This window comes from Ranitomeya variabilis, chromosome 5 (assembly GCF_051348905.1).
Source record: "Ranitomeya variabilis isolate aRanVar5 chromosome 5, aRanVar5.hap1, whole genome shotgun sequence".
Lineage (NCBI taxonomy): Eukaryota > Metazoa > Chordata > Amphibia > Anura > Dendrobatidae > Ranitomeya > Ranitomeya variabilis.
Window position 1 is genome coordinate 648,778,053 of NC_135236.1, and position 18,594 is coordinate 648,796,646.

Here is an 18,594-nt window from a genome sequence, read left to right on the forward strand (position 1 = left end):
CAGCTGAACTGCAAGTTACCTGTCTGCCTCAATACCCAGGAGGCACAGTGACAAATAGAGCCCGGGTCATGATAGAGATCCTGTAAAAAGGCTCGAGTCACCTGTCATACGGGTTTGTGTCCTATCCTATATAGGGGACAGAGAAGAACTGTGAGGACCTTATTAGAAGCCATAGGCAGTAAGGGACTACAACACCACCGCGCTAGAGGAAGGCTTTTAACTCCACCTGGTAAAGGGGAACTCTGGATTCACTTCCAAGCCGGCCCGGACCCTGCCTGCCCTGTGATCTGGTACCCTGGACTGTGGCTGCCTGAAGTCTTCAGTAAATCAGGTAAAGAGACTGCAATCCTGTGTCCTCATTCTTTCCTGCACCATTCACCATCTTCCATCTACACACCGGGAGCCCTGGGGATATACTTCACCTGTGGAACGTTATACCATCTAGCTGCCATAACATCACCCCAGAGGACCCCTTAAAGCAGCGTCGGTCCCCACTGACCGAATACCACAGGTGACGTCACGAACATAAACTTTATTCAATTTCCCTTTTACATGGGCGCCCAAGGCCACGGACCAGGTCGCCACCGTGACATTCCCCTGTGAACACCGGACCCGGTACCAGGTACCCCACGGCCCTGGCGGGCGACTCACAAGCAGCAGTGGATGTTGTGGAGTGAAAATTGCAAATCTGCCAGTGTAATGCCCATATGCTGTAGTGCCCAGTACATTGTGCCCAGCTTGTGCTTCTGGAGACATACACCTGTAAATTAGGCGGGCTCTCATTACTACAGAAATGCCAAACATGTAGATGATATGTGGTTTAGGCACACCGGAGCTCAGAAGGGAGGGAGGGTATTTGGAATTTGGAGTGCAAAATGTTTTTTATTTCTTTTTGAGGCAAGGAGACATTTAGCTTTTCCAGAGCCTTTGTACTACCAGTAACATTGAGGCCCCTTATATTTGCATTGACAGATGAAGGACTTGAGTAGGGGCTTTATTTGTGGATTGAGTTGAAGCTTTTGTAGGGAGCATTTTACATAACATTTGGGATCACATTTATCCTGCGCTCTTCGGTGAGCACTTATATTGGACTTTCCATTTAAATCTCCAAGTGACGTGATTCAGATGAAACCCCCAAGTTACTCTTGACTCTGTCTGTCCTCTGTTCAGCGGTGTCCTTCTTCTCAGAAGTGCACAAATCTGTGGCGTACAATGCCTAAGAAGATGAATAATAAGGCAGTGCCCCCATCTGCCTCCTTATAGGGAATCTTCGGCTGAGGGTTCTGTCTGAATCAGGTATTTCAGAGAATTATACGGAAACCCTGGTGTAAGTGCTCAGCGCAGAGCGCAGGATAAATATGCTCCAAGCCTTACTGCGATTTTTGGAAAACAGAATGAACAAATCAACAGCAGGTGAAGAATTGGTTTTAGGTATTTTTTTACACTGTTCCCCGTGCGGTACAAATGATTAGGCAACTTTATTCTTTGGGTAGGTACGATTACAGTGATACCAGATTTAAATTAAAAAAATGTATGTTTTGACACTTTTACACAAATTATTTTAAAGAAAAAATAATTGTTTTTGCATCACTATATTCTGAGAGCTATAACTTTTTTAGTTTTGTGCTGATGGAACTGTATAGCGGCTTATTTTTTGCGGGACAAAACAACGTATTCAATTATACCATTTTTATTTACAATTGACTTTTTTGATTGCTTTATATTCCACTTTTGTTTCAGAGGTATGATGAAAGGCATCGTTTTTTGCCATGGGTTTTTTTTTTTTTTTTTTTACAGTTTTGACCAAAGGGGTTAATTAGTGGACAGTTTTATAGGTTGTCATTCCAGACGAAGTGATTCCAAGTACGTGTACTTTATTTATTTTTGTTTTTACATAAATAAATGTATTTATTGGATTAATATATTTTTTTGTTCTTTTATTTAGTGATATTTTTATTTATTTATATTTTTACAATTTTTAAAAACTTTTTTTTCCCCTTGTCCTTGAACGCTAATCTAATTCTCTATAATGCTTTTACATTGTAAGGCATCAGATCTGTGCATTGTAGGCAGGGAGGTGGCGTGTCAGATGCTACTCTGAGCAAGAGCTTACAGACCACCGTCACTGGGTGACCATGCGGCCATGCAACACAATTGCATTGCGCTGATAGTAGCAGAGAGGAAGCTCCCTCCCTCTGCGATGTCCATCGATGTCGCTGTTACTATTGACAGTAGCCTCAGAGGGGTTAAATGCTCGCAATCTGCGCTAGCAAGCTACAGAGCTGACACCCACATTCGATTGGGGTGGCGTGAGCCTGCACGATCATCACACAGTATCTGTTCGACATTATGGAGGAACGCAGCTCTAGCAGCATCGTATATATACGGCCCATGTCGAGAAGGGTTAAAGGGAATGTGCCATAAAATAAAACTTTTATAAGCAATTGAAAATATGTAAACTGTTAATGTTTTCATTTTTTTAAAATATTAACATTTTTTAATGGCATCAAATGTGAAAAATCATGTTAAATGGTTTTACATTTTCCACTTTTAAACTATAGGGGGAGCAGCTGCTGAAATTTGCTATCAATAGCTAGTGAGCTGCTAGCTTGCATTACGACTGCAGTAAATGTGGGTGGAGTCTTGTCACATGTGTCTAATGTCTCCTCCCCTTCTGGGTGTTTGCAGAAGGATAAGGGAGGATGAAGTTTAGGATCACAGTGCGGAGACATTACTGGTGACTGCAAAGTGATACTGAGACGTGGACATTGTCATCGAGGATGCCTATTAGTTGGTGGTGCTCGGCATATCACACTGGGGAGTTAGATACGCAGATTGTACCACATGCTGGGATTAGATATGCGGACTGTATCATGCACTGGCATTAGATACAGGGCTCAGTGTACTGTATCACACATGACAAGGGGTATTGGCGAGTCATCATATGTTATATTACCCCTGTCCTGCCCAGCCCCCTTTTTCCTTTCCTGGCATAAACAGACCAAACACCAGGGTGGATTAAATTGGCCACAGCAGCCTTTCATTAAAACAAACAACAAATGTAACATATTACTGAATTTGGCAATACCCCATATGTGGCTGTACAGTACTGCTTAGCCACACAGCAAGACTCTGGAGGGACGGAGCATGATATGCCTCCTAGAGCGCAGATTTTCCTAGAATAGTATCGCAACACAGCTGTCGGGTGACCCAGGACCTGGGGCCCCTTTCCTGTCCCTAACACTAGGAACGTCCTAGCTCGCCCTGCTTCCCAGGAAGCTTCAGATGGCGAAGATGCCGGGACCTCCGCCCTTGCCTTATTTCCTGTGCACCGTAGTACACCAACCCGACAAAAAAGGCAACACAGAGAAGGATTAGCAGAAAACTCCAGGTATACAAAATATTCACTCACATATATCAGAGGAATGCATCGGGGTGTGGAGGTAGGGGAATAAACCAAAACAGAGGAGGATAAGGAATTACCACACATACAAACCAAGCAACAGTCACTAATAAATCATTCGGCTCTCCTTCTCATACGAACTCCTCTCCCTCTGTTAGCCATGCAGCAATAAAGCTATCTCTGACAAGTATCAGAGCCCAGATTATGAAGGGAAAAGGAGTGGATAGCCAAGCACAGCTGTGAGCACAGGGATTTCCAACATAGCCGATTAATCCCTGTTCTGCCAGAAGGAATAAACACATTTAAAATGAAGGAGAAGGAGTTGGAGCAATCAGACGCTGTGGTCTTCTGGCTCCACACTGTCACGGTAACCCTGTGACAAATAGTTTGCAGACTCCATATACAAAAACCCCTAAGTGCTAGAAGAGCAGAATCCACCCGTCAAGTGACCCCATTTTGGAAATTATACCCCTTTGGGAATTTATCTACAGGTGTAGCGACGATTTTGATGTAAGAGGGTGGTGCTGTTATGCATAATAAGAAACACGCTGTCACTTTAAGAGGCTGCACCCCCTTATCTATGTGATGGTATGTTCTGCTGTTCTCCCCTGCTCTTGTTTTGCTATGGACTGCTCAGGGCTGAGTGAAGGGGTGGAGCTGAAGCAGCGTAGAGAGAGAAGTTTCCAGAGGGAACTGAGAGAACTTTGGGTGCTTTGCTATCTGCAAGGAAGAGACTTTTGCTGCAGGAAAGATTACACAGCTTAAGACGAACTGTGTTTGCTAAATAGACGTTCCCGGCTACAGCAAAGGGTGGCTGTTCTGCGCTGGTTTGTGAAGCCACGAAGATAGCGAGAAGGGGACCTACGGTTTCCAGGAGCAAAGAGAAGACCACGCTTTACAGAGCCGACAGGAACCCGTGTGTACCACAGTTAAGGACTTCGGGGGCCCCTTGGGACTGGACCTGTGTCCCCAACGTCACCGTGAGTCTGTTCCTGTCTGGTGCACCAGTTAGGGCCTAGTGCAGACTTCAGCAGTTAGAGCACGGTAGCCGTGTGGCCTGTGTAGTAAAGGCCAGGGAGGCTATATGCAGAGTAGCATCGATATATATATGTTCCATTGTGCAAAGTTGATTATGAGATAGGTTCTGAGTTTGCAATTGCTTAAGTATCGTGCTATTTTACATACAAGTTGACTCATGTGCATTATCTTTTACTATTGTAAACCCGTTTGCATCTTCCTTGTCCCTTCCATTCCCTGTCTCCCAATAAATCTATCCTTTGTTGTTTGCACCTCATCTTGTGTACAGTAGTCTTCCTGCACCGTGGTGGTCCCCGGGCCATCGCTTCAAGTGGCGCTGCGAGCAGGGTACTGTCACCAAGATGGAGGCAGCAGACAGCAATGGCGGGAATGCAAATGTTAATGGAGATGCTGTGGGCATTGGTGGAACCCCTGCAAGGACACTCCCTATGGGCACCATATTTAGTGTGCTCCCAAAATTTGATGGCAAGAATATGCCACTGTCCGACTGGGTGTCCCGGCTGCAATGCACCCTGAAGATTTATAACATAAGCCCAGTCCTTGAAGTGGACATTGCTTTAACTGCCCTAGAGGGGGAAGCCCGCAGAAACGTCTGCCTACAACCAGAACTCACCCGCAGTACCCTGAAGGAGCTAGTGAAGTTCCTGGAAGAGATCTACGGTGAGACCACTAGCGCGGGACATCTTCGCGCCACATTTTTCTCTAGGCTGCAGCGGGAAGAGGAAGGAATTTCTCAGTATGCAACAGTACTGCAGGAAGTGTTTGAAGAGGTGCAGAGAAAGGAGGCAGATGGACTTGGCGGCATGGGCTCTAAAGACCGGATACTCCGGGAGCAATTCATTCTGGGACTACACAGCACATCCTTGAGGCAGGCGCTGTCAGAACGGGTCCGGGCAGATCCAGCACTTACGTTTCGTCAAGTCCTGGCAGAAACAGTGGCCCGAAGTAAAGAAGAAAGCTACGCGTCTGGAGTGATGCGTGTCCAGGACGCCAATTCCAGGGGGGACCCAAACCATCAAGAAGTGCTGGTCCAGGTAGTGCAAGATTTGCAGCGGTCCCTTGTTAACGTGCAAGAGAAACTGACCCAGATGGAGCGGAGAGTGGGGGAACTACAAGAAACTGACCCACCATACTCCTACAACCATTCTTCGGCCCGATCGACAAGGGAGCAGTGGGAACAAGCCCCCTCCCGTCAGGCATTGGTGGCACGAGGACAGGCTCGAAGTACCCCTCGGCGAGGAGGAGGTGTTCAATGCTGGGAGTGTAGAGGACGGGGGCACCTTGCCAGAGACTGTCGGAACTATACGCAAGGCCAGTGGAAGCCGTCGTTAAACTACCAACCCCCGCAGTAGTGCGACAGTCTGCGGGGGAGGCGAGAAGAGAGGCCGCTCCATATCATAACGAACACTTGATCGCTGGGAGCCCCATCCTACGTGCTGAATTTGAAGGAGTTCTGGTGGATTGCCTGGTAGATACCGGGTCACAAGTGACAACGATGTCTGAAGCGTACTTCAAGCAGCATTTCCAGAACCTGGCCAAGCCAGAGAAAGAGACATTGATTCGCTTGTTTGCTGCCAACCAACAACCGATTCCGGTCACAGGGGTCGTGTGGATGAATATTCGAATCTGTGGACAAGTAGTTGGAAGAAAAGGGATCCTGCTAGTCCCTGAGCCTGTCAAGAAAGATGTGCCTGTAGTACTGGGAATGAATATTCTACGGGAACTCGATCAGATTATGTTTACCAAACGGGGACCTGGATATTGGAAGAAGGCTACTCCACATAAGCCTACTCAGGAGGCCCTTCAACGACTGATCCGCGTCTGTGGGACGCAGAAGAGTGTGCCATCTTATGGGGGGTCATCCGGGCTCCTGGGAAAGAACCTGTAATCCTACCTCCCGAGCGAGAAACTTTAGTGTACCTTCCAGTGGGGACTCACCGCAACCTTGATGGGTTGAAGTGGTTGTTCAGCCGGTGGTAGGCGGCGGAGGGGATCAAGAAGTCATGATAGCTCGCACGATAGCTGTGGTCCAGCGAGGACATGTCCCCATAAGAGCTTTGAATGTGAGCCCCAGGGAGGTCGCCTTACCACGAGGGACAGATCTAGCCCTGGTGTACCTACATAAGGGTGAAGTGGTGAGTCAGAAGGAGATGCCTTTATCACCGAAAGAAGGCGTGGGGTGGACCCTAGCAGTTGCCGCGGGAGGCGAAGAGACACCATCCCCGGAGTGGAGTGGACGGGTCATCCTTGAACAAATGGAAGTGGATGTGAAGGCTATGGGCCCTGAGCACGTGCAAGCAATAGAAACTATGCTGTGGGAAAATCATGCCGCATTCGTCCGTCACGCCGAAGATTTCGGCTGTACTGAAGCCATCACGCATGAGATCCCAACAGGGGAAGCTCGTCCAATTCGAGAACGATACCGGCAGATCCCACCCAAGATGTACCAAGAGGTGAAAACATTACTGCGGCAGATGCTGGATTCAGGAGTGGTGCAGAGTAGTCAGAGCCCTTGGGCAGCCCCGGTGGTGCTCGTCAAGAAAAAGGATGGGACCACCCGGTTCTGTGTAGACTACAGGAAACTCAATGCCTGCACTGTTCGAGACTCGTATCCGTTGCCCCGCATCGAGGAATCCTTGACAGCGTTGGGGAAAGCCAAGTACTTCTCCACCCTGGACCTAGCAAGCGGGTATTGGCAAGTAGCCGTGGCAGAGAAAGACAGAGAGAAAACCGCCTTCATCCTCCCTATGGGACTGTACGAGTTTAACCGGATGCCCTTCGGGCTCTCCAATGCCCCAGGCACCTTTCAACGGCTGATGGAGAAGTGTTTGGGAGATCTAAATTTTGAGGCTACCCTGATCTATCTGGATGACATCATTGTGTTTTCATCCTCTTTCGAAGATCACCTTGCCCGGCTTGGACAGGTACTCGGAAGATTGCGTGCTCATAACCTGAAGTTGAAGCCAAAGAAATGCCACCTCTTCAAGAGGGAGATCGAGTACCTAGGTCACATAGTGTCACAAGATGGAGTCCTACCCTCGCCAGAAAAAGTGGCTGCTATCCAGAAGTGGCCAGTCCCTCAAACAGTGAGAGAACTCCAGGCCTTCCTGGGACTAGCGGGGTACTACCGCCGGTTTGTTAAAGACTTCGCGAAGTTGGCCGGTCCCCTCAACGAGTTGCTGAGGGGGACCGCTGGAGTGCCGAAGACCCAGCGCATCCCCTGGGCACAGGGACAACACGAGGCCTTCCAGGCTATAAAGGATGCCCTTACTTCGGCCCCGATTTTGGCCTACGCAGACTTCAATCAACCGTTCCTGTTGTACACCGATGGTAGCCTACATGGACTCGGTGCAGTACTTTCTCAGATACAGGATGGACATGAGAGAGTCATCGGGTATGCTAGCAGGTCCCTGCGAGACAGCGAAAGAAACCCTCACAATTACAGCTCCTTCCGGTTAGAGCTCCTGGCTCTGGTATGGGCCATGACAGAAAAGTTTGCAGGCTTCCTGACAGGTACAAAAATCCAAGTTCGAACAGACAATAATCCCCTGGCCCACCTTGAGAATGCTAAACTGGGGGCCTTAGAACAACGGTGGATGTCTCGCTTGGCCAAGTTCGACTTTACTATTCGCTATCGCTCTGCTACCGAAAACGCAAATGCGGATGGGCTGTCCAGAGTGCCTGTGGAGACTCCAGTGGGGGATCTTGATGAACAACTTGAAGAGGAGGAAACCCCAGACTTTAATAAGTTCAAGCCCCCGATGGTTGTGGCCCAGTCAAGAAGGGAGGCCTGCGCATTACCTCGGTCCCTGGGAAGAACCAATGAAGAATGGGGACACGTTCAGGATGAAGACGAAGGGCTGAGACAGATGAAATGGTGGGTAACGCAAAAGCGGAAGCCTGGCAAACAAGAAAAAGATGATCTGGACTCTGAAATGAGGAGTGTGTTGCACCAGTGGGATAGACTGGAAGTGAGAGAGTCAGTACTATATCGTAAGAAGCAACAGCCAAAAGATATGGAAGTAAGGTGGCAAGTGGTCATCCCAGGAAGAATGGCTCAAGAAATAGCTAAAGAAGCCCATGAATTCGGAGCGCACTTTGGCTCCACAAAGACCTACCAATGGTTGCAGCGGCATGTCTATTGTCCTCGGTTGGAGCTTGTGGTGGAAGAGGTTTGCCGGCGGTGTCGAGTATGTGACCTCATTAAGAGTACTGAACAGAGGGCACCCATCCAGACCATACAAACTAAGGAGCCATTGGAAGTCTTGATGATCGACTATCTCCTCGTGGGACACTCGGCCCGGGGGCTGCAATATTGTTTGGTGATGACCAATCATTTTTCTAAGTTCGCAGTAGTAACCCCGACTAGAGACCAGACTGCGGAATCGGCGGCGCGAGCCATCTGCCAAGACTTCATTCGGGTGTATGGGTGCCCAAAGCGCATCCACTCCGACCAAGGTGCGTGTTTCCAAGGCAAGGTGATGGAAGAATTGTATCGCATGTATGGCATCGAGCGGTCCCGGACCACCCCTTATCATCCTCAAGGCAATGGAGCTTGCGAACGCTTTAACAGAACCTTGCTTCAGATGCTGAGAACATTGGAAGAGGATAAGAAGGTGTGTTGGCCAGACTATCTGCCGGAATTGGTCTGGACCTACAACAATCGGGTCCACTCCACCACGGGTTACACCCCCTATCTACTGTTGTTTGGAAGAGCTGGACGAGAGATCATTGAGCTGAATCTGGAACAGCCAGAGGAGCTGATGGAGCGAAATGTCACCTCATGGGTGAAAGAGCATCGACAACGTTTGCAAACGATACGGCGGTTGGCGGGTCAGCAACTGCAAGAAAAAGAACATACGGCCCGCAAACCGACTCAAGAGTTACCGCTCCAACCTGGAGACCGAGTGTTGGTCAGAGAGAAACGCCCCAAGGGAAAACTAAGTGAGAGATGGGAAGTACAGCCGTACAAGGTTATCGAGAGAGTGTATGCTAATGGCCCTGTCTACAAGGTACAGATTGAGAATGGGGCATCCGCCCTTAGAGTACTTCACAGAAATATGCTGCGGCCTTGCCGGTCTGAGGTCTGTTCTACGCCATTGTCGCCTGAAGGCGCCACTCCACCTCCTGAATCTGTCATGCCTGATGGCCAAATCGATGAGGAGTGGTGGACCGTCCCTGACACAGTAGGGGGTCCTCAGCCGCCCAGAAACGGTAATCCCATGGATGTGCCAGTACCGCCATGTGAGGATGAGACCAGACAAGAGCTCACAGTGTCCCCTGCAACAAGTGTTCCTCTGGAAGATAGTCAAGCCTTGCCTGACAGCCAAGAGCTTCGGAGATCCCAGAGGTCTAATGCAGGGGTTCCACCAGTCCGATATGTAGAACAGTGTGCTCTGTCTGTTTGTATACCTTTGTTGTCTCCTCCATTATACTTTTACCCTGAAGCTGTGATGGCCGAGGACGACCATCATTAAGAAGGGAGGCATGTAAGAGGGTGGTGCTGTTATGCATAATAAGAAACACGCTGTCACTTTAAGAGGCTGCACCCCCTTATCTATGTTTTGGTATGTTCTGCTGTTCTCCCCTGCTCTTGTTTTGCTATGGACTGCTCAGGGCTGAGTGAAGGGGTGGAGCTGAAGCAGCGTAGAGAGAGAAGTTTCCAGAGGGAACAGAGAGAACTTTGGGTGCTTTGCTATCTGCAAGGAAGAGACTTTTGCTGCAGGAAAGATTACACAGCTTAAGACGAACTGCGTTTGCTAAATAGACGTTCCCGGCTACAGCAAAGGGTGGCTGTTCTGCGCTGGTTTGTGAAGCCACGAAGATAGCGAGAAGGGGACCTACGGTTTCCAGGAGCAAAGAGAAGACCACGCTTTACAGAGCCGACAGGAACCCGTGTGTACCACAGTTAAGGACTTCGGGGGCCCCCTGGGACTGGACCTGTGTCCCCAACGTCACCGTGAGTCTGTTCCTGTCTGGTGCACCAGTTAGGGCCTAGTGCAGACTTCAGCAGTTAGAGCACGGTAGCCGTGTGGCCTGTGTAGTAAAGGCCAGGGAGGCTATATGCAGAGTAGCATCGATATATATATGTTCCATTGTGCAAAGTTGATTATGAGATAGGTTCTGAGTTTGCAATTGCTTAAGTATCGTGCTATTTTACATACAAGTTGACTCATGTGCATTATCTTTTACTATTGTAAACCTGTTTGCATCTTCCTTGTCCCTTCCATTCCCTGTCTCCCAATAAATCTATCCTTTGTTGTTTGCACCTCATCTTGTGTACAGTAGTCTTCCTGCACCGTGGTGGTCCCCGGGCCATCGCTTCATTGACTCCATGGGTGTTTTCCAGAAACAAGCAGCAGTTGATGTTGCCAATTGAAAATTGCAAACTGACGTTGAAGTGACCAGTACATTGTAGTAACCAGTATATTATACCCAGCTCATGCTTCTGGAGACACGCACTTGTAAATTAGACGGGTTCTCGTCGCTAAAGAAATGCTAAACATGTGGACGCTATATGTAGTTTAGGCACACTGGGGCACAGAAGGGAGAGGGGGCATTTGGATTTGGGAGTGCAAAATTTGTTGGATTTAGTCTTTGTACTACCAGTTACGTGGAAGTCCCCTATGTTTCCATTAACAGATGACGGGCCTGAGCCCGTGTGGATTGAGTTGAACCTTTTATTGGGAACATTTTACATAACGTTTGGGATCACATTTATCTGGCACTCTATGTTGAACACTTACATTGGGGTTTCCATCTAAAAATCTGACTGAAGTGATTCAGATGAAACCCCAGAAGGATCCATTCACTATATTGAGAATAGTTACTTTGGACAGCGGTGTCCTTTTTTCAGAAGTGAACAAAACTGTGGCTGACTGCACTTTTATGCACGCCTAAAAAGGCAGACACCGCCGGATCACAGGCGTTTGGGAGGCAGAATGAACAAATCAACAGCATGTGAAGAATTGGTTTTATTTATTATTTTATGACATTCCTTGTGCAGTATAAGTGATATGGTGACATTATTCTTCGAGTCCTGCGATTACAGCGATAACATATTTATATCAGGTTTTTATGTTTGGCTGCTGTCACACACTAAAAGACGCTTTTATTGCAAAAACAAGTTTTTGCATCGCCATATTTTGAGAGCTATAATTTTTCAATATTTTGGTCCACATAGTCATGTTATGGCTTGTTATTTGGGGGACGAGTTGATGTTTTTGTTGATACTTTTTTTCGGGTACCAGACATTTTTTAATTGCTTTCTATTCCCATTTTTGGGAGGCAGAATGAACAAAAACCAGCAATTCAGGAATTGCTTTTTTATGTCGTTCCACATGTGGTAAAATTGATAAGGCAGCCTTATTCTTCGGGTCAGTATGATTACAGTGATACTTCATTTATAATTTTTTTTATGTTCTGGCACTTTTACACAATAAAAACTTTTATAGAAAAAATAATTATTTTTGCATCATTTTAATCTAAGTGCTATAACTCTTTTTTATTTTTCCACTGATGGAGCTGTATGATGGTTTGTTTTTTTTGTGGGACAAGATGACATTTTTAGCGGTACCGTGTTTATGTATATTCATCCTATTGATCGCGTTTTATTCCACTTTTTGTTTGGCGATATGATAATAAAGCATTGTTTTATGCCTTGTATTTTAGTTTTATTTTTTACAGTGTTGACTAAAGGGGTTAACTCGTGAGACAGTTTTATAGGTCGGGTCATTTTGGAGGTGGCGATACCAAGTATGTGTACTTCTATTGCTATATATATACCGTATATATATATATATATATATATATATATATATATATATATATATATATATATATATATATTAAAATAAAAATAATATATTTTTTTCAGAAAAATATTTATTTCTGAGTACAATAGATATGTATATATATATATATATTTATAAAAGTGTGTGTATATATATTTAATTATAATATATATTTAATTATTATCATTTTTTTTTAAGTTTTAGGCTACGTTCACACGATCCGTTTTTTGCTGCGGATCCGTAGCGGAATTGCAGCTACGGATCCGCAGCCGTTTTCCATGCAGGGTACAGTACAATGTTACCCTATGGAAAACAAAACCCGCTGTGCCGACGATCCTTTTTTTCGCTGGAAAATCCGCGCGGATTTGCCAACGGAAAAAAGAAGTACCATGTCAATTCTTTCAGCGGATTCCGCTGCGGGTTTCCAACAGCACCAATAGGAAACTGCAGTTGGAAACCCGCAGTGGAATCCGCAGAAGAAAAAGGACACAAATCCGCCGAGAGAAGCACCGCCGTTTTCCACTGCGGATTTCCCCGAAAAAGGACCGGAAAAATCCGCAGTGAAAAACGGATCGTGTGAACGTAGCCTTACAACTTTTTTTTTTTTTTTTTTTTACTTTTATTTACTTTACTGCAGTCTGATCGCAGTTATAAGGCATAGCAATGCTGAAGCAGCTGGCACTTCGTCTGTGCGCCAAAATCGCTCGGACGTATCCCAGGTCAGTAAGTACTAGGACACAGAGATGTATGGATAAGGTCGGAAAGGGGTTAATTTGATTAGATACAGGACTTAGCGCACTGTATGGGTGGGATTAGGTACGCGGACTGGGGAAGAGGTCACTAGCTAGGAACTTCAATTGCATTGCTGCAGAACTCCTGCACCCCAGTCACAATTAGACTATGTTCACACGTTGCGTTTTTTTCTTAATGCAAAACCTGCTCTGTTGGCAGTGATAAACTTGCCTCAAAAAAGCAGGTTTTGCTTTGTTTTTGTTGCTTTTTTAAGCGTTTTTGGCACGGTACATTAGTCTCTTGTGCACTCTGATAAAGTTTAGTACATACAAAAAAAAAATTTTTTTGACTCTATTTCATCAGGATTTGGCACCAAAAACACAGCAAAAAATGATACCTGCATTGATTTCAGTGGGTGAAAAACGCTGAAAATAGTGACACAACGCATTCTGCAAAACAAAAGACGAAAAAATCAAGCTGTGTGCACGAGATTTCTGAAATCTCAGACTTTGCTGGTACTGTAAAACACAGCTGAAAGTTTATATTAAAAAATGCGCAGTGTGAACATATCCTTAAGCTATGTTCGCACGTTGCATTTTTGCTGCGTTTTTTCTTCTGCAGGTAAAACCTGCTCTCTTGGCAGTAAAGACGCTGCTTACAAAAAAGCAGGTTTTTATTGCTGCGTGTTTGTTGTCTCTTGTGCATGATGATAAAGTTTAGTCCCGTCCCCCCAAAAAAGCTTGATTTAACTTCCTTAGGTTTTTGCTCCAGAAACGCAGCAAAAACTGATACCTGCATTTTTTCCTGCGTTTTTGCACTTACCCATTGTTTCCTATCGGTGAGAAAACGCTGCAAATACACTGAAAGAAGTGACATGATGCAGTTTTAAAAAACTCGGAACTTTTGCAAATCAGTCAGGGAAATAAAACCAATGTGTGTGCATGAGATCTCTGAAATCTCATAGACTTTGCTGGTACTGTTAAACGCAGCTTAAAATTTGCATAAAAAAGCTGAATAAATGCAAACATAGCCTTAAAGGTGATGTCCGGTCTTAAGCTTTTTTGTAACTGCAGACTTGTGAATCCTCACATTGTTCGCATTGCGAGGATTTGCCGGGAACGGTCGGTCATATGACCATAAGCATGTGATAAACGGTACATACTCCTGGCCACATTCCGACTAGACATGCGCAGCCTTGCTCAATGCAAGTGTATTGAGTCGGAATGTGTTATGTGTTAGGGAATATCTATATATCCCATACTTATGGTCATATGACCTCCTGTTCCTGGCAAATCCTCACAGTGTGAGGATTCACCAAGTCTGCAGACTGGAAGCCTTTAGACCATGTGCACATGCAACGCCCCCACAGCCGCAGGGCCGAGGGGTACCCGGTACCGGGCCTCTGAGTCTCTGCTCTGGGGTTGTCACGGTGGCTAGGCCCGGTCCGTGACCCTGCCGAGGGGCGTACAGTGATAGGTATGACGGATGATGGTGGTGGTGAGGCTGTAGTGGTGCGGTGCAGTAAATAACGAGGACACCAGGATGCAGTCTCTTTACCTCTTTACTGAAGATCTCTGGGTCCTCAGTCCGGAATACGGTTCACCAGGCTGCGCTAGTCCGGCCGGTCCAATGGCACCTCCAGAGTTCTCTTAGCAGGTGGAAATCTGTGCCTTTCTTCTAGCGCTAGGTGTTGCGGTCCTTCCCTGCTGTGCTTACGGAAAGTCCCCACAACTGTTGTGTCTGTTTCTTAAGTTCCCTCACAACTCGATTAGATGATGTTCTGCTAATCCTCCGTCCCTCCCTGATGTTACGGTTGGGACGGCACCCGTTTGACGGGTAGGCTCGGAGCTCTTCCGGGACCCTAGAGTCGCCCCTCTCCACAAGTTGCCCCCCAAGACTGCATAGGTGATTTAAGTGAGACAGCCCGCCTTAGACTGACTGTCCTGCCGCTGTTTAGAGTATTGCTTGAAGCTGAATATTGTAATACTCCCTCGGCGTTCCGGCCACCGGTTTTGCGCCTCAGTAGGATGTTGCCTCGGTCTTACAGCACGACCCCTACTGGTATTCTCCTTATTGCTTGATCTCGTTTCTCACTCAGCACAATCTATCTCGCTTCTGATCCTTCCTTGGGCACCGCCGCTATCCTGAGCAGGCACGGTCCCGTTATGTTCGTTCAAGTTGCCAAGCCTCTGTCAGGATCCCACCCTTGACAGAGACCCTACTGTATCTTCCCCCACAACACCCTCTGCCACAAGGTGTTGCCTGGTTCCAACCCAGTCAGCTTTCTGATCTAACTTCCTGCCTGACCCCCAGTTTACCCACTATGGTGGGGAGTGGCCTAGTGAATAGAACCCTTAGCTCCCCCCGGAGGCCCGACTGTGAAATGTATTGGTGTCTGTGATACCTGTTCAGATGAACTCCTTCAGTGCCATCAGACGTTCCATAGCTCCCCTTAGTGGCGGAGCCACAGTACTGCAACGACCAGGACTCTGGGGCGCTGCACTCCCCCCTGGTTAAACACAGTACTCCGGGACTGAGAAGAAAACAACAATACAAGTTAGCAAAAAGACATACAGTTTTGTTGAGTGCAATAACAATAAGTATATTTGAACAAAGCTTCCCTTTATGGGAGGTGAGGACACTTGAACGTTACAAACATGGTTAACATTATAAATTACAGGCTATAAATAACTCCTGTTACCCAACCGGGTATTCTACTTAGTACAAATTCTTGAACAATAATTTAACATTGCCTTTAAGGACGTACACTCTGAATCCGCTAAAGACCTTCTTATAATCACATTATAAGGCAATTTAACTTCTACATTCTCCTTCTTTAAATCTGCAGGACCGCCTGTCCTAACGGCACCAGACCTACTGCCTCTCCTTCCTTACAGGACCGCTCCTTTCAGCCCGAGCCTTCTGTCTTTTCAACTACTATACACAGTATAGAACATAACATTACTTTCAGTTTAAGAGCACCGAGCCATCTCTACATGACTCCTAGGAGGACTCAGGGTTCACCTTCTGTCCTCGTTGTCTATCAACATTATCAAACATTTTCTATAGAACATTAAACCTTCTCATTATTTGTCTTACTAACATGTATGCTAGGCACTACGTCCACCCCTACGGGCCCACTGCATCCTTCTTCTAGCTTTCACTTTCTTTCAGGGAACATCATCAGCATTTCTTTACAATTAACTAGTTGGATACATATAACTTTCTCACATAAACATTATCATCACGTTCTCTTTATCAAAACATCATTGCTATCTATCAGTCTTAAAGCGATACTATTCTCTAAGTGCAACAAATGAACATCCCCTTTAAGAGGGGACCAAGTCTCTATGAGGTAGCATATCTTCTCAAGCTACCAGTCCGTACTCAGCAAAGGTTCCAGTGTGGTATCTTCACAAAGAGTCCTTTTTGAAGTAAAACCAGTAGGAAGCACCTTTAAGAAGGTGCAAACTATTTACAAAAAGTTTGTATCATGCACTGTTCATGATTGCGGCAGTTCTGAAAACTTGTGCAAAAACTTAGAAAACAAACCAAAAAGAAGCAGAGAAACAGTTAACTATTTACATTTTCAGAATACTGTGACATTTATTCGAACCAACCAGGAGGCAGCACCGGCGGAGGCAACCCCTTTGGGTATTGCGAACCGCCCGGTACTGCATAAGGGGGTCTGTCGTCCCATCTGGGGGTCTGTGTACCCACAGTCTTCAGCTCTGCAGCAGCACGGGCACCACCCACCGGGAGAGGCGCCTCCTTGGCCACGAGGGTGGTGGAGGTGACAATGCTGCATGTCGTGGTCTTGACCATAGTGCACGTGGGGGTGTCTTCGGTGGTCCTGGCAACGACCACGGGCTGACCGCAAGGGGACAACTTTGCTACAGGGGTTAGCTTCACTGGCACCCTACTCGGGGGCATCACAGGATTTGGCCCCTTGCGGACGTTCAGGGCAAACCACCCCTTTTCCCCAAAGTGCCTGGTGTATGAGACTTCATCCCCCGGATAGAGATCCCGGCCTGGGTGGCCCTCCCTGAGGTGCGACTCAACATCCCTCCGATTCACAAACACCTCCGCATACAGACCCGGCTCCTTGATGAAGCCCCAGCCTCCACGGAGCTTGAAGGTGGTGATGATGCCCTGCCTGCGCAGGGCCTGGTGAGCGGTGTGGTCTTTGCGGGCCCGGTCCTTGACCGCCAAGTCTTTCCGATGGTAGGCCTCTAGCCCGGCCTGGTACTCCTTTTCCCTCTCCTTCCACTGCTGCTGTAGCTGGGCTTGATATTCTTCCCAGCTCAGGGCCTGCACCATCTCTCCCTCCTGGGTCTTCACCCCGGGGAACCCCATAAGATTGGATCCGGGGTTCACCCAGCGGCACACTGTGCGCTCCGCGTGAACCTCACACAGCAGGGGAGTGGGGGCGATTGGGGCTCGCATACGGTGCTCCATGCCCGTGGCTTCCTCCCATGGTAGCAGGCGTTGGAGTTTATGGGTCCCCGGGAGAGGGGGCGCTGCTACGGGACCCACTAGCAAACCCTCGGCCGGTGGGACGGGGTCGGCGGACTCACCAGCCGATGCAGGTGCCTCCTCCGCGGCGGGTTCTTCCGGCGGCGTCGGCGAGGATCTCAGCGGTTGCTCCGGTAACGGTGCAGAATCCGACGCCTGAGGACCTTCTTCCGGCGCTGCCTGGTGCGGAGCCTGGGCCTTCATGTTCAGCTGGAGGAGCTGGTCGATCAGGCTCTCCATCTCGACCCACAGAAGTTCGGTGCTATCCACGGAGAACGGGCTGCTGTGCTCATCCAGGTAGTTGGGGGAGACTTCCACTTCAACCCCACTGTTGGGTTCGGAGCTGCTGGTCATGGCGTTCTCCACGTGGGTCACTTCCTGGTCTTTTTCCCGCTCTCTCCTTCGTGGGCGGTTTCGTTTTCCTTGTCTCCGCCCTCCATTGAGGGTTAGGAGGCGGATCTCGGCTGCTGACAGACACGTCCTTACAGTGCAGAAATATTTAGACTGGGCGGCCATTGTCTTTCGCGCTCTCCAGCTTGTCTACGCCCACTCCACGCCCCTCTTCTTCTCCTGCGCTCTCCCTAGCGCTGTAATGGCGGCGGTTTTGGCGGGAACTTTTGGCGGCAAGTGGCGCGGCACAGTCTTTGTAATAAGGCACAGTCCAAGCACAGTAAATCACAGTTCCAAGGCACACATGACCTGATTCTTCAGGCTTAAGTAGATCCTGTTCGTGACGCCAAATTTGCAACGCCCCCACAGCCGCAGGGCCGAGGGGTACCCGGTACCGGGCCTCTGAGTCTCTGCTCTGGGGTTGTCACGGTGGCTAGGCCCGGTCCGTGACCCTGCCGAGGGGCGTACAGTGATAGGTATGACGGATGATGGTGGTGGTGAGGCTGTAGTGGTGCGGTGCAGTAAATAACGAGGACACCAGGTTGCAGTCTCTTTACCTCTTTACTGAAGATCTCTGGGTCCTCAGTCCGGAATACGGTTCACCAGGCTGCGCTAGTCCGGCCGGTCCAATGGCACCTCCAGAGTTCTCTTAGCAGGTGGAAATCTGTGCCTTCCTTCTAGCGCTATGTGTTGCGGTCCTTCCCTGCTGTGCTTACGGAAAGT

The 18,594-nt window shown here is 47.9% G+C and overlaps 1 protein-coding gene across 3 annotated transcripts in view; it reads left to right on the forward strand.

The window, feature by feature from the left end:
* Positions 1–18,594, forward strand: part of LOC143776693 (cationic amino acid transporter 2-like) — a 75,150-nt gene that overhangs the window by 23,746 nt on the left and 32,810 nt on the right. The window lies entirely within an intron of this gene.